The following is a 12409-nucleotide window of genomic DNA, read 5'->3' on the forward strand; positions in this document are numbered from 1 at the left end:
AAGATCTGATGAGGGGGTGTGCCTGCTCACCTCTCCATCTGTCCTTTTTCCTTCCCCAGACCTCATCCCTGGGGGCTATCTGAGGGCCTCACCTTCCTTCTGGACTGAAGTGACCTCTCAGGTCCCTATACTGAAGGCTGCTGTTCCCTGAAGACTCCACAGTGGCTGGAAGGGGTGGTACCTCATCACCTGGGTGTCCCCTCACCAACCACATGTTCTAGGCACCTCTGAGGGCCCAGCCAAAGGGACAGAGGGGAAGCCAGCATCCACAGGAGCATCTTCCATCCCCCTCCCACTGCCAAGCGTTGGGAATTCACAACCTGGGGGCTCAGAATGGGACTGTTCCAGTTTCTGGAGGGGTTTCCTGGCACTATCATGATGCCCATGGGCCACTCCACTCCCATCCAAGTAAGAAAGCCAGAAAACAATCCTATTTCCTGGAAACCACTCCCCTTTGCAGACAGTGTCTTGATGCTCCAGGTCCACAGGGTCTCTTCTTCAAAGACTGCTTTTTGGTGCCAGACAAGCCATATTTAACTTTTAAAACCTGCCCCCGGCCTCTCAATGCCTTGAGAAGTGCTCTGGACTGCACTCCTGACCTGAGCAGACTCCCGGTGCTCAGGCGCGCCGTGACCACACTGCACCTCCCATCGCCCCTAAAACCCTCCCTTCCTTCTCTTCTTTAGCTCCTGTTGGTTCACAAGGGTCCCTTCTCCTTGCCAAGGCTAGGCCACCCTCCACCTGTGCTCTGGACCTGTGCCTTCTATGTACTCCCAGAGCCTGTAGGGATGCTGGAGTCACCGTGACCCTGGGTCAAACCCCAGTCCCGCTGTCCACTGAGACACCTCTGTCCACTCTGTGCTTCAGCTCTCATATCTGGCGGGGAAGATAAATGAGATGGCCACTTTCAAGGGCCACCATGGTCCCTGGCCCAGCTCCACATCCCCTCCCTCCCTGGTCCAAGCACCCCCTTTGCCAACATTTTCAATTTTCTCTTTCACACAACGCCCCTCCGATGGGCTGTAAGCGCATCGCGCATGCGCTCCTGGACAAGTCTCCCACGCCCGCCTCTTCCTTCCATGAAACGGCCCGCGGTACCGCCTCTGCTGCCCCTTTCCTGCCCCGTTGCCGCCCTACCTGCCCTTTGGCCTGGCTCTGCTCCAGCACGTGGTGACAATGCACTGACAGCTTGCCCTCTCTGCAATCCAGCAGCCTCCCTCCAGGATCACCTCCCCTAACTCACTATAGCTCACATCACCCTCAATCCCCTTCCCGGACCCTGGGCTCCCTTCACCCGTGACCCAGCACAGTCCTGGTCTTTCCCGGGCACCCCAAGCTGCTTCTCCAGCAGAGCTTCAGGGACGATGAACACACACTCGTCCACAGCACAGAAAATAAAGACCACTGGCCCTGGCGAGTGTGAAATTCTGTAGACACCAGGCTTATCAGCTTCAAAAATCCAACAACAGTGGACTCTGAGCCAGGATGGATGATGCAGAAAAGAAGAAATAAGCCAGTGATGAGCACAGGGCACTGCCTTGCACATCAGTAAGATGGGCTGAAGGGCTCAAAGTGGCATGTGAGGGAAACAGTGAGCGTTCATCACCACTCGTCTGTTCAAGTGAGCAGCTGCCCGTGAGGGAGTGAGCTGTCTCCACAGCAGCCTGGGCTCCCTCCCAAACCTCAGAGTGGGAGGAACATGAATAATTCACTGGGTGACCAGAAACAAACACCCAGCACTCCAGTTCCCAACAGTCTCCCTCTTAAAACCCACTCCATCACGCTGAGGGGAGCTCATATATTCGTCACACACAAAGACACATTCCTTCAAACACAACCTGATGACAGTGGAGGATTCCACTTGTGTAAAATTCTGAAACTGGCTAAAGGACTCACTGGTGACAGAAATCAGAAGGCGGTAAAGGGGGGCACAGACGAAACACTGAGGGGGCAAAAGGCAGCCTGCTGCCCGACAGTGACGTTCCATCTCTCCTTTAGGCATCAAGCGGATGGATCTGCATGCTTCACATCGGAGCACTTGGCTGCATGTTAACTATCCTTCAGTTTAAAAATAAGTCAACAACAGGTGGTCGTGGAGCACTCCCAGGCCCAGCCCATTCTTTCCACTGGGCCAAAGGTTCTACACCTCTCCCCGCCAATTCCATACGGAGACTTCATTTAGTTATTTACCCCAAACAGTACTGAGAACCCAGACCCTGATCCAGGTACTAGGGTCATAGCAAAGAGCATAATGGGACATCTCCAATTATGGGGGGGGGTCCCACTGGGGGTGGCAGGGTGCGTGTTTTCCTGCCTAAATATGCTCAGAAACCGCTCTTTCTCCTCAAGGAATCCTGTGGCGAATAGTACATCGGTGAACATGAAAAGTGCTGTCCACCAGGCTGGGCAGGGAGGGGCCCCCACCACTGTGGGAAGCGATGCTCTTCTCCCTCAGCCACAGGAAAAGGCAGGGAATCAATCTCCTTGCATCAATCAAGATGTTTTTCTTGACTATTTGCTCTGCCTCCCTGAATTGAGTTCTGGGAGGCGGAACAAAGAAGAGGACTGAAACGCTCCATGTGCTCCATCTGCTTTGGGTCATGCCCTCTCCACAAACAAACAAAAGGGATCATTGATTCACGAGTTTCTTAAAGGGCCTGTGAAGCAGGAGGCAGCAGAGTCCAGGAGACGGCAAGACTTCTAGGCCGCACAGATCTGGGCTCAGATGAACTGCCCAGCTCTGCCTGCTGTGCGTGGGCCCCTGGCCACAGGGAGGGCTGTGAAGTGGGGATGGGGATCGAAGCCCTCATATGACACATGCAAAACACCTGCCAGGCGCTGAGAAGGAAGCCCTCTGTAAAGGGTGCTGACTGCTGGGGGCCAGCGAACTTGGGGGACCTGCACCAGGAACTCGGCCGTCACAAGGTGCTGGAGAATGAGAAGAGAGACAAAGTATCTTGCACCTCAGGGCCTCCTGCGTTTACATCGTGTCCCAAAATGAGACAGATCTTATTTTGTTTTAAATTTTATCTTACTGTTTTGTTTGTTTCCCTCACGTCCATGGTAAAATGATCACGTGTGGAGGGCTGGGTCCCTGGCCACGTGCACATGTGCCACCCGCAACCCCCATGCTCCATCCAAAGGCAGAATCCCGTGGTTGTTCCAGAGACCGACATCAGAGCAGAATCCGGAAGGAGATCTGGATGTGGGTGGGAGCCCAAGGACTGCTCACCTTCTATGGCCCCACTCAGTCAGATCTGGGGGACAAGAGCCCAGGTTTGGGGAGAGACAAGCACAGACAACGGAAACAGAGAAAAGAACATGACCTGGGAGAAAAAGGGCCACTGAACTGAGGACCAGAGACACGGAGCCAAGAGCAGACCTCAAGGGCCCCTTGCCTCAAAGTTTCGGGCAGGTCTCTTCTTCCTGGAATGGAAATGAGGGTACAGATGAGCACAGATAAGCCCCAGCCGCCAGCCCGCACGCTCCCGCTGCAGGTTGCGATCAGAGCTCAAAGCGAACGGAGCTGGGCCTGGGATGGATGGGCCACAAGGACAGCTGGGGAAGAGGTGCCTTGGCCCCGTGGCTTTTTAATCTGGGATCTTGGTCATCTAGGACAGGGCCATGCAGAATGTTAACTTTCAGATCAGATGGAGGGACTGGGTCAGCCAGTTGGGTTTAAAAACAAAACAAACAAAACCACCTGTAAATACTATATTTGGGAGCTGGGAGGGTGGTAAATATATGCACTTACCAGTAGTAAAATGTATGTATTACATGCACATCCATGACTGACACCTGAGAAAGGACCCTGCCGAGGGCTCCAACCCCACTAAGAGCAAGTTGGTCCTTCCACAGAGAACTTCAGTGGCTGTAAGTACCCTCAGCACTGCCTGGGGCACAGGGTGAACCGGACAGAGGGTCTCAATTTGAGGGAGAAAAGCAGAGCTACAGGGGAATCAGGTTTCAGAAAGCTGCCTGCCCCTCATCGCTGCCCCTTCAGTGAACTAGTCCCCCACCTCTGCTTTTTCCATCCCACTCTGTGGAGTTTTATTGTTGGATGGTTTTTTTTTTTAAATCTCCGCTTCTCCGGGGCTGGCATTTAAGATCCTTCAGAATCACAAAGATATTAAACATGAAAGTGGGTCAAATTTGGTATAAATTAACACTTGATCATGAGGTTAACTTTTGTAACAAAAATGATTTTTAAAAAGAAATTCAACCTCCTGTCACCATTTGCCTCTGGAATGATGGCAGATGTCTGTGTTAGAGCGCTCACTTCTGTATCATTTGAGCTTTTTTTTTTTTTTTTTTTTAAAGAAAAACAATGAGCTTGGAGTTTTTTTTTTAATCCTCGGGGGGAAAAATGAAGGCTTTCAGGCAGTATGTGAAAATTATGAATACACTCTTTATATTATAATAATCTCATGGGCTGTATTCAATTAGTAACAACTTGGGAATTTCACAGAGTCTCTTCAAATTATAAGTAGAATGGTTACCCACTGTGCCCCCAAATAGACTCTCTTCGTGCCAACTTTTAAACTCCCATACCCTTATGACCACTGGTCCAGCCGCGCACTTTTCTATACGTATATTCCAACAAAAAGGTTAAAAATGGGAGGCCAGAGGAGAAGCAATAGGGTAATCTGAATCTAAGAGTAGAAAGCGCAACAAATTTCTGACCAGCAAGACCTTCTAAATAGTTTACAACTAGAGTCAGAAGGAGTCATCTTCTAAAAAGAAACAAGTTTAAAAAAAGTAGCAAATAGCATTCCCACCAATGCTAGGGAACGATGGAAATATTGTTGCATTAACACTTTCCAGATAAGAGTTCTTTTCAGTAGCTAAGGGACAATTACCCAAAGACTATTTTATAAAATAAAGTTGCTTTCTTCTCAGTTATTTTTAAGATGGGGCTCAAATTTCACTCCTTTGCTGCCCTATTTCAGGAATGTAGGAAACAAAAAAGAGGAACACAATTTGTCTTTTAATAGCAATAACTATACAACAAGAAACAGAACTGAAAGAATTTCTTGTTTAATGTGGTCTCTTAAAAATGACAAAATACTTTTCTCTGGTCTTCCTGTGGAAGCAAAGGGAATAAACATTTGTCCCTTCCACAACCAGCTTCTCTTTGCTTCTTTACAACTATGAATCTGTATTAGAATGTCTATTTCTGGCATCAGGGCACAAAATGCCACGCTGTTCCAAGGTCTGGGGCTTACAAGTTGGCAATAAGAGAGTCTATTTTGGGGCACAATAGATAATCATTCTACTTATAATTTGAAGAGAAATTTAAAAATCTTTACATTGTCATTCTCATAGGTGGCCCTTGCCACAGTTATTTGGAATGTTGGGCCCCTCCCTGCCACATGGGCTCTGCTTGAGCGGGAAGTCAGCCTCAGGGGAAGAGATGGGGAATCTGAGATAAGGACAGGATGGGACTAGAGACTGGCCCTCATTTGCTGTTACTCCCCCTCTCCCTTACTATCCAGGCTCGGTCATGTGTCTGCCAGCCAGCTCCTAGAGGTCATATTAAAAAGAATCATATTTAGGGAAAGAGGCCTGATTCTGGAGTTAGCAAAGGCACTCACGAATATTTGCTGAATTAAATTCCACATTTGAATTTAGCCAGATAGAGACCCAGGACTTCAGTATTGTTTTGCAAATCAGCACTTTGCTTGAAAGCACTGCTCACGGACAGAAGCAGAGTCTATAGAACAAGCTTGCAAACAAGGAACTGAGGTAGAAAAGCCATGAGGGTTTTGTGGATTCCTTCCAGAAATGGACTGGGGTTGGGGGGATACTGGAGGTATGACACAGAGATGCAGGAGCCACCATTTAAGAGGAGACACTGCCTGATAACCAGCCAGCTTTCTATTCTAGAAGGAGAGCTGTCACCAACAAAGAGAGACCCCTGGGCTATCTTAGTTCTGCCCTGAACTCAGAGCTCCAAGGAGTTTTCTCTACACTGTGTTCCCTGTGGCTGCTGCAAGGTAAGGAATGCTGTGTCCACCCAGACTAAACACACCTCGGGCTGCCAGAGGACAAATTTCTGCAAGCAGGTACACTGAGGCTGGGACACTGCCCAGCAGAGCACCTGGTCAGCAATGACAGCATCACCCTTCTTAGGCCAACTGTAAGTGTCTTTTATCTCTCAAATCCAAGAATTTTCTTCCATCCCAGCCAGAAGCAAGCTGTTGCTGAGCAACTTCAACAGGTCATATCTGAAGTCTACGACGGGGTGTGGTTAACACAAATATGGCGACAAAGTCACTGTGAGTTACAGCTGGGAGAGGCTAAAGACAGGATACAGAGATCTTCTAAAAAAGTGTCTGTATCTTTTATTCTGGCCTGTTAACACCACACCAAGACTTGACTGCATTACTTACAGGTTTTAAATGTCTTCGTAGAAACCCAGCACGTGTGCAAGCTCAGTGAGATGGAACTCCAGCAATTTATAACCCAAATGAGACAGAACACCACTTTCTCAAAGGGCCAGATTGCACATTAATTTCAACAGGTACAGGCTCCTAGAATAGGGGAGATGAAGACCTATGTGTACTGCCATGACTGATCTGCACAGGTGTTAAGATGACAGGGACTTCTATTTCAGCCACCCTTGAGTTTCTTCTCTGAGCTTAAAGCAATACAGGGATTTTTGAAAGAAGAGAGTATTTATTTGTATTGCCTCAGCCCCCTTTTTAATTCAGTGTTGTTCAAAACCTCCCTTCTTCCCACCCTGCAAGCCAGTACTATTGGCTAAAGAATTTCTAACACTTATCTGTGTATCACAAAGTGCTACATGGAGTGTGGTATTTCTGTAGAGGACCTGGAGTCACGGTGACTTTCCCAATTCACTCAGTTAAGCATTAACTAGAAGTTTTCTGCCTTTAGTGTTCCTGAAAAATCTCTGCAGCCAGCAACAATGTTCTTTCCATTTCTGACGCTCTGATTAACACCAACCAGTTCAAGGTACCGCAGAGAACTACTCCGTGGGGCTGTTATCCTTTTCGTTCGGAACAAATGAGTAACAAAATGGTATGGCCTGAGGATTTGGCAGAGTGAAAACTTATCAATGAACCAGCCAATGCCTCATCTCCAAGTCCTAGGGTCCGACACCCACTGGGCACACAGATATTTGTTGTTAGTGATCTGGAAAAGGCTCAAAGCCTTCCTGAAAATCTTCCCAGTGTGACAAACCACAGAAGCTACAGGTTCCCTCTATTCCTTGGGACATGCCTGACTGGGCAGAGGAGGGCAGAGTTGGTGTAGGAGTCGGCATACTACCAAAAACATAAGAAACTGATTTGTCTTAACCAAAAGGTACAGCTGAAGGAGTAAGACGCGGAGACGATTCAAAAGCCTCAGGCTTTCAGGAGTTCACAGGAGGATAAACAACTCGGCGAATAACTACAGTCTGTGCAACAAGTACCAAAGCCCAAAGCAGAGGCAGGGCCAGGCGAGGCGGCGGCAAACCGCTGAACTGTAAAAAGGACAGGCTCTTCACCTCCCGCGAGACCGGCGGCTAGTAAGAGGCAGGTTGTCCTCTGGTTCCAAATTTCCCCACGAACTCGTCCTGGGGCCTGGCACGGAGGCGCCCCGGGCAAAAGGGTGGGAAGCGGGCCCCTCCGCAGCCTGGGGCTTGGGGCCTCTGCCCCCTCACCCCGGGGAGGTCGAGCTCTGAGGCTACCCTGAAACCCCGCGGAGAGGTCTGGGCTCCGGCTGAAGTGGGCCGCGCCCTGGCCTCCCTTGAAGTGACTGTCCGTCCCGCGCTCCGCCAAGTCCTCCTCGGGCCCCCTCGCCCCGGCGGGCGCCCCAACTGCGCTCCCACCCGGGACGGGAACTCCTCCCCTGCCCTCCATGATCCCCGTCCCCCGCCGGGCCCGGCGCCTCACTGCAGGTCCGAGCCCGAGGGAACTCACCTCGGGCGGGAGCCGGCGGCAGCGGACGGCGTTGTGGGGCTCAGCGCATCCTGGGGTCCCTGGGAGCCAGGAAGTGGGGCCGCGCGGAGCCCGCAACGAGTTATGTAACCGGTAGGGGCCGCAGCCGGGACGGAGGCGGCGGCCCGAGGCACTTCCGCCTCCCGCGCCAGGCCGGCGGCGCAGGTCGGAAGCCCATTGGTCACCGGAGCCCACATGGGTCGCCCTCTCCCGACGCCGTCGCCGCCATCTTAGGAGTGGGCAGGCGTCGCGCGAAGCGGGATACGGGAAAGGCGGGGGCGCCGGCAGTAGGGCGGGGGCGCCGGCAGTAGGGCAGGGGGCGCGTCTGCAGGGGGCGCGTCTGCAGGAGGCGGGCGGGGCTCTGATGGCCGGCGGATGCGCGGAGACAGGGCCGGCGGGACCTGAGCCTGGTGGGCGTGGACGCCCCGGGCGCGGCGGCGGTGATAGCCGGCAGGCTCCGGCTCTTCGGGCTCAGCTGAGCGTCCGCCGGGTTTGTGGGAGACCTGGAGGCTCCCAAAGACGGGGATTGCTCACAGCCCTTCAGTTACCAGCCAACACTCCCCTCGTTTGGGTTTGGGATTTGAGCTTTTACGTTCCGGCGGCTGGCGGGATGTCGAGCCAGCGAAACGTGATTGGGTGGCCGGGCCGGCTAGTTGGCGGCGCCTCCCCGTTTGGCACCGGACGTCGGCCGGCAGCCAGAGTCCAGTCTTTGCTGAAAGGCAGTTTACGGCTGTCGCTGTGTCAGTGGGCAGGGGTCAGTCGCCCTCAGGTTGCAGGAGGGTCTATATCACAAGACCTAACTCAAGTTTTGTTACTAAAGGACCCGTATTGAGCAAAATCTGATGTTAAATTTAAAGGAGATTTAGTCTTTGCCTTCAAATAACTTACAGTCGTAACATAGCCAAAGGATGGAATCGGAACGCTAAAATGATCAACCCTAAAAGGATTTAATTCATATCCAAGAGAATAAATGTTATCACACGTCAAAACAGTCTAAAATCACACTATCTTATAAATATTAAATACATATTCTTTAACATTTTGACAAGGAAAATGTACCTAAAGAGGTTAGAAGTTTTAAAGGTAATTGGTATAAATAGATCAAGAGTAGTGTAACAAGGGATATAAAACAAGGATATTCTATTGTCTACATAATATGTTAGCGGTTGGTGGACTCTTGACTTGTATAAAGCAGCCTGTTTTTATATTTCCTTTTTGTAACTGTTTCTGAAGTTTCCACTTTTTTAAAGGCTGAAAAATCATGGGCAAAATGAAAATGAATTTAATACCATTTACAACTCTGTAGATTTACAGTTTTAAGTGCTGCAAACATGGTACTGTAAGCAAAGGTGCTGTGGTAAACCTGTTTGGGTCCATTCAGGACACTTCAAACACTCATACAATTATGTTTAGCATATCACTATTAAATTATAATCAAATTTGTAAAAAAAAAATAAAAGCTTTAATATAAATGAGGATAGAAGAGTCAAGAATGAAGTGGTTATAAAATGCATACTTTGAAGTCCTACATACTTCTAGAGATGGGCTGCAAATTTAGCTCCAATCTTTCCAGAATCCACTTTGAAGAGAGCTGGTTGCAAGATTCAGCGAGTCAGCACGTCAGAGGTGGCTTGTCCCCTGGTATCCTTTGTCTTCCTCTTCCTGCTCTTCCTTCATCTTTTTAAAAAATAACTGCTTTATCAAATCTTGTAGTAATAGAAGCGCACCCCCAGCAGGCAAATAGCTGTCAACCTAGGCTTACATTTCTTAGCCTCCCTTAGCAGCAAGGCGAGTCTATATGCCAAAGTTTTTACCAATGGACAAGAGTAAAAGTGATGTGGGAAACTTAAGTTCTTCAGCACATCCTTAAGAATAATAATTGGTTAAGTTAGGTAAAATGTACATAGGTGTTTGCATTATTCTTTCAAATACTCAGAAGGTTTGAAATTTTTAAATTAAAAAGATGAGATTAAAAAAAAAAGAAAATTGCATGTGTTCCTCATGCTTCCTCTGTCCATCCATGGAGCATGAAGGCAGCGGGGTAAGCCCCTTCAATCACACAGAAGAGGCAAAACCCTTCCGAGGTCCTTGCTACTCAAAGTGTGGTCTTGTGGTCCAATAGCATCAGCATCACCTCGGAGCTTGTTTAAAATTCAGACCCCCAGGCCTCACCTAGATTGAATCAGAATTTGCGTTAAACTAAGGATCTGCATTGAACAGGATCCCTATGTGATTCTTCGGCACATTAAAGTCTGAGAAGTGCTCTGTAAGTGATGGCAGAGTAACAACATTCTGCCAATTCCAGGATTTTATGTTGAGCACTTATAAGATGCATTGTCAAAACTGAGAAGGGCATCTATATCCATTCAAATTTTACAAATACCTCTTAAACACAAATGAGAAAAAAATGATAATTATTTCTCTAGGGCTTACTATGTGCTAGGCACTGTGTTAAGAATCTTACACAGGATGTCATTTATCTTCAGGACAATCCTTTCAGCCAGGTACCATGTGTTAGTACAAGGGATATTTAAGGTAGTTGTCCTCTGAAAAAAAATTCCACCCTATCCCATTGTGTTGGTGGTATTGACTCAACCCGCAAAATGGTCCCTAATTGGCCTAACCAGTTAAGGTCTGCTCCTTCTCCCTTGGCTCAGTGATTGGCTCAGATAACCCAGCATGTGGGAAGGGGCATCTCCTGACGACAGGAATTGGTTCAGGAAAGGTCTAATCAACACCAAGGTCAGTACTGATTGATCCTCCAAGTCTTTGCCTTCCTGGTTTCTTTTTCTCTTTCTATTTTTGGTGGGTTTTGAGATATTCTTCCACTTGATCTATTAGACCACTAACATTATGATGACCATCCTCTCCTTCAACTTATCTCCTGAACACTAACTTAAAAACAAAACATACTTTTCAGTTCCAGGAAGTTTTGCTATGATCAAATCTCCAGTCATTCGTATTTGGGTAGAGCTGTCCTCTGTCTCCCTCAGAAGTGATATTTCATCAAGAGCTGCCTGTTTTTTTTAGATGGAGGTACTGGGGTTTGAAACGAGGACCTCATGCATGCTAAGCATGTGCTCTACCACTGAGCTATATCCTCCCACTCAAGAACTGCTTATTCTGAGAGTTCTGCCTGCTTCCCCTCCCTCTCAGTGCCAAGTCTCTTCAAGTGTACTATTATTTTTCTCTTACCTCCTCCTGACTGTTTTTACCCTCTGGCCATGGGTCAAGCAGAGAGATACCTAGAGGCACAACCGTGGGGAGAGCCAGCGGTCTCTACTCCTGTATTCTAGCCACATTCCAAGCTGACAAGAAGCAGCAGTTCTCCATGGAGCACTTGAAGGGAAGCCCTCAATTCCTGCCTCCTCTCAGCTGCAGAGCCCTCTCCCAACCCGAGAGATGGATAATCAGGCACCTCTGGGCCAGGATGAGCAGCAAGCTACCGTCTCCACATGTAGGCTCTGCCCTTCCCAAACCCTGGCTGAACTACTGGGCTAATGATGGAGATGATACACACTTAGTGTAACAAATAAGAATTAACTTTCTTTGTAGTTCCATGAGTTTCCAAGGCCAAGATCTTTCCAGAAATTAAGGAGATATTAAGCATATTAATTTTCACCTCTCTCTCTCTGGTACCCAGGCTCTCATCTTGCCCAAGAGGAACAAAGTCAGATACTGCTCTTTTCTGCTAACCCTAGGTGATCACAGCCACCAAGGGCCCTACTCACCACTGTATCACATCACTGCTGTATCATAGATGGACCGGGGTTGAGGAGGGTGGAGTAGCAGGGGCCAGGAATCAGGTTTCCCCACCAAAACCCAGACATTCAGGTTGTAAGCAGTATTGCCACTAAAAACCTTGCATAAAAACCCACACACATTTCAGATAATTTCCTTAGGTAAAATTCCTAGAATGTTGGTTAACTTTTGTTTGAGGTTTTTTTGGAGGGGGGTTAATTGAGTTTATTTATTTATTTTTAGAGGAGACACTGGGGATTGCACCCAGGACCTCCTGCATTATAAGCATGCACTCTACCACTTGAGCTGTACTCTCCTGCCACCTCCCTGTTAACTTGTTTTTAATTGACGACATTTTCAATTTGAAAACAAACCCTACACTGCCTGCCAGAAAGGTTTTACTACTTTATTCTCACACCAAGGGTGAGACGCCTTCTGTCCCCACGTCCTCACCAACATGGGGTATTATCCTTCATTACCTCTCTGCAATCTAAGTGAAAAAGTTCTCATTTTTTTTAATGTGTATTTCTTAGTAAGTTTGACCGCTTTTTCCTACTTTTATTAACCATTTATATTTCATCACTATATGATTTTTACAGATGTAAATATACTTTGGCTTTGGTTTAACTTGGGGGGGGGGATTTTCTGACATTAACACTTGTAGACGTATGTATGCCCATGGTAAAAATTTAAAAGCAGAACAAAAGGATATAGGGTGAAAAGTA

The 12409-nt window shown here is 48.3% G+C and overlaps 1 protein-coding gene across 4 annotated transcripts in view; it reads right to left on the reverse strand.

The window, feature by feature from the left end:
- NAA60 (N-alpha-acetyltransferase 60, NatF catalytic subunit) overlaps positions 1–8120 on the reverse strand; it is a 31129-nt gene extending 23009 nt beyond the window's left edge. The window contains exons 1-2 of one of the 4 annotated variants that reach the window (XM_074346411.1): positions 7926–8116; positions 3327–3426 (exon numbers count right to left, since the gene is read on the reverse strand). The gene's annotated coding sequence lies outside the window, so the exon portion shown is untranslated. Of the gene's footprint in view, positions 1–3326; positions 3427–7925 lie in introns of all 4 variants that reach the window. The other 3 variants (XM_045512724.2, XM_074346410.1, XM_010949812.3) reach the window with 3 other exon arrangements.
- Between the last annotated feature and the right edge of the window lie 4289 nt (positions 8121–12409).

Source organism: Camelus bactrianus, chromosome 18, assembly GCF_048773025.1.
Source record: "Camelus bactrianus isolate YW-2024 breed Bactrian camel chromosome 18, ASM4877302v1, whole genome shotgun sequence".
Taxonomy (NCBI): Eukaryota; Metazoa; Chordata; class Mammalia; order Artiodactyla; family Camelidae; genus Camelus; species Camelus bactrianus.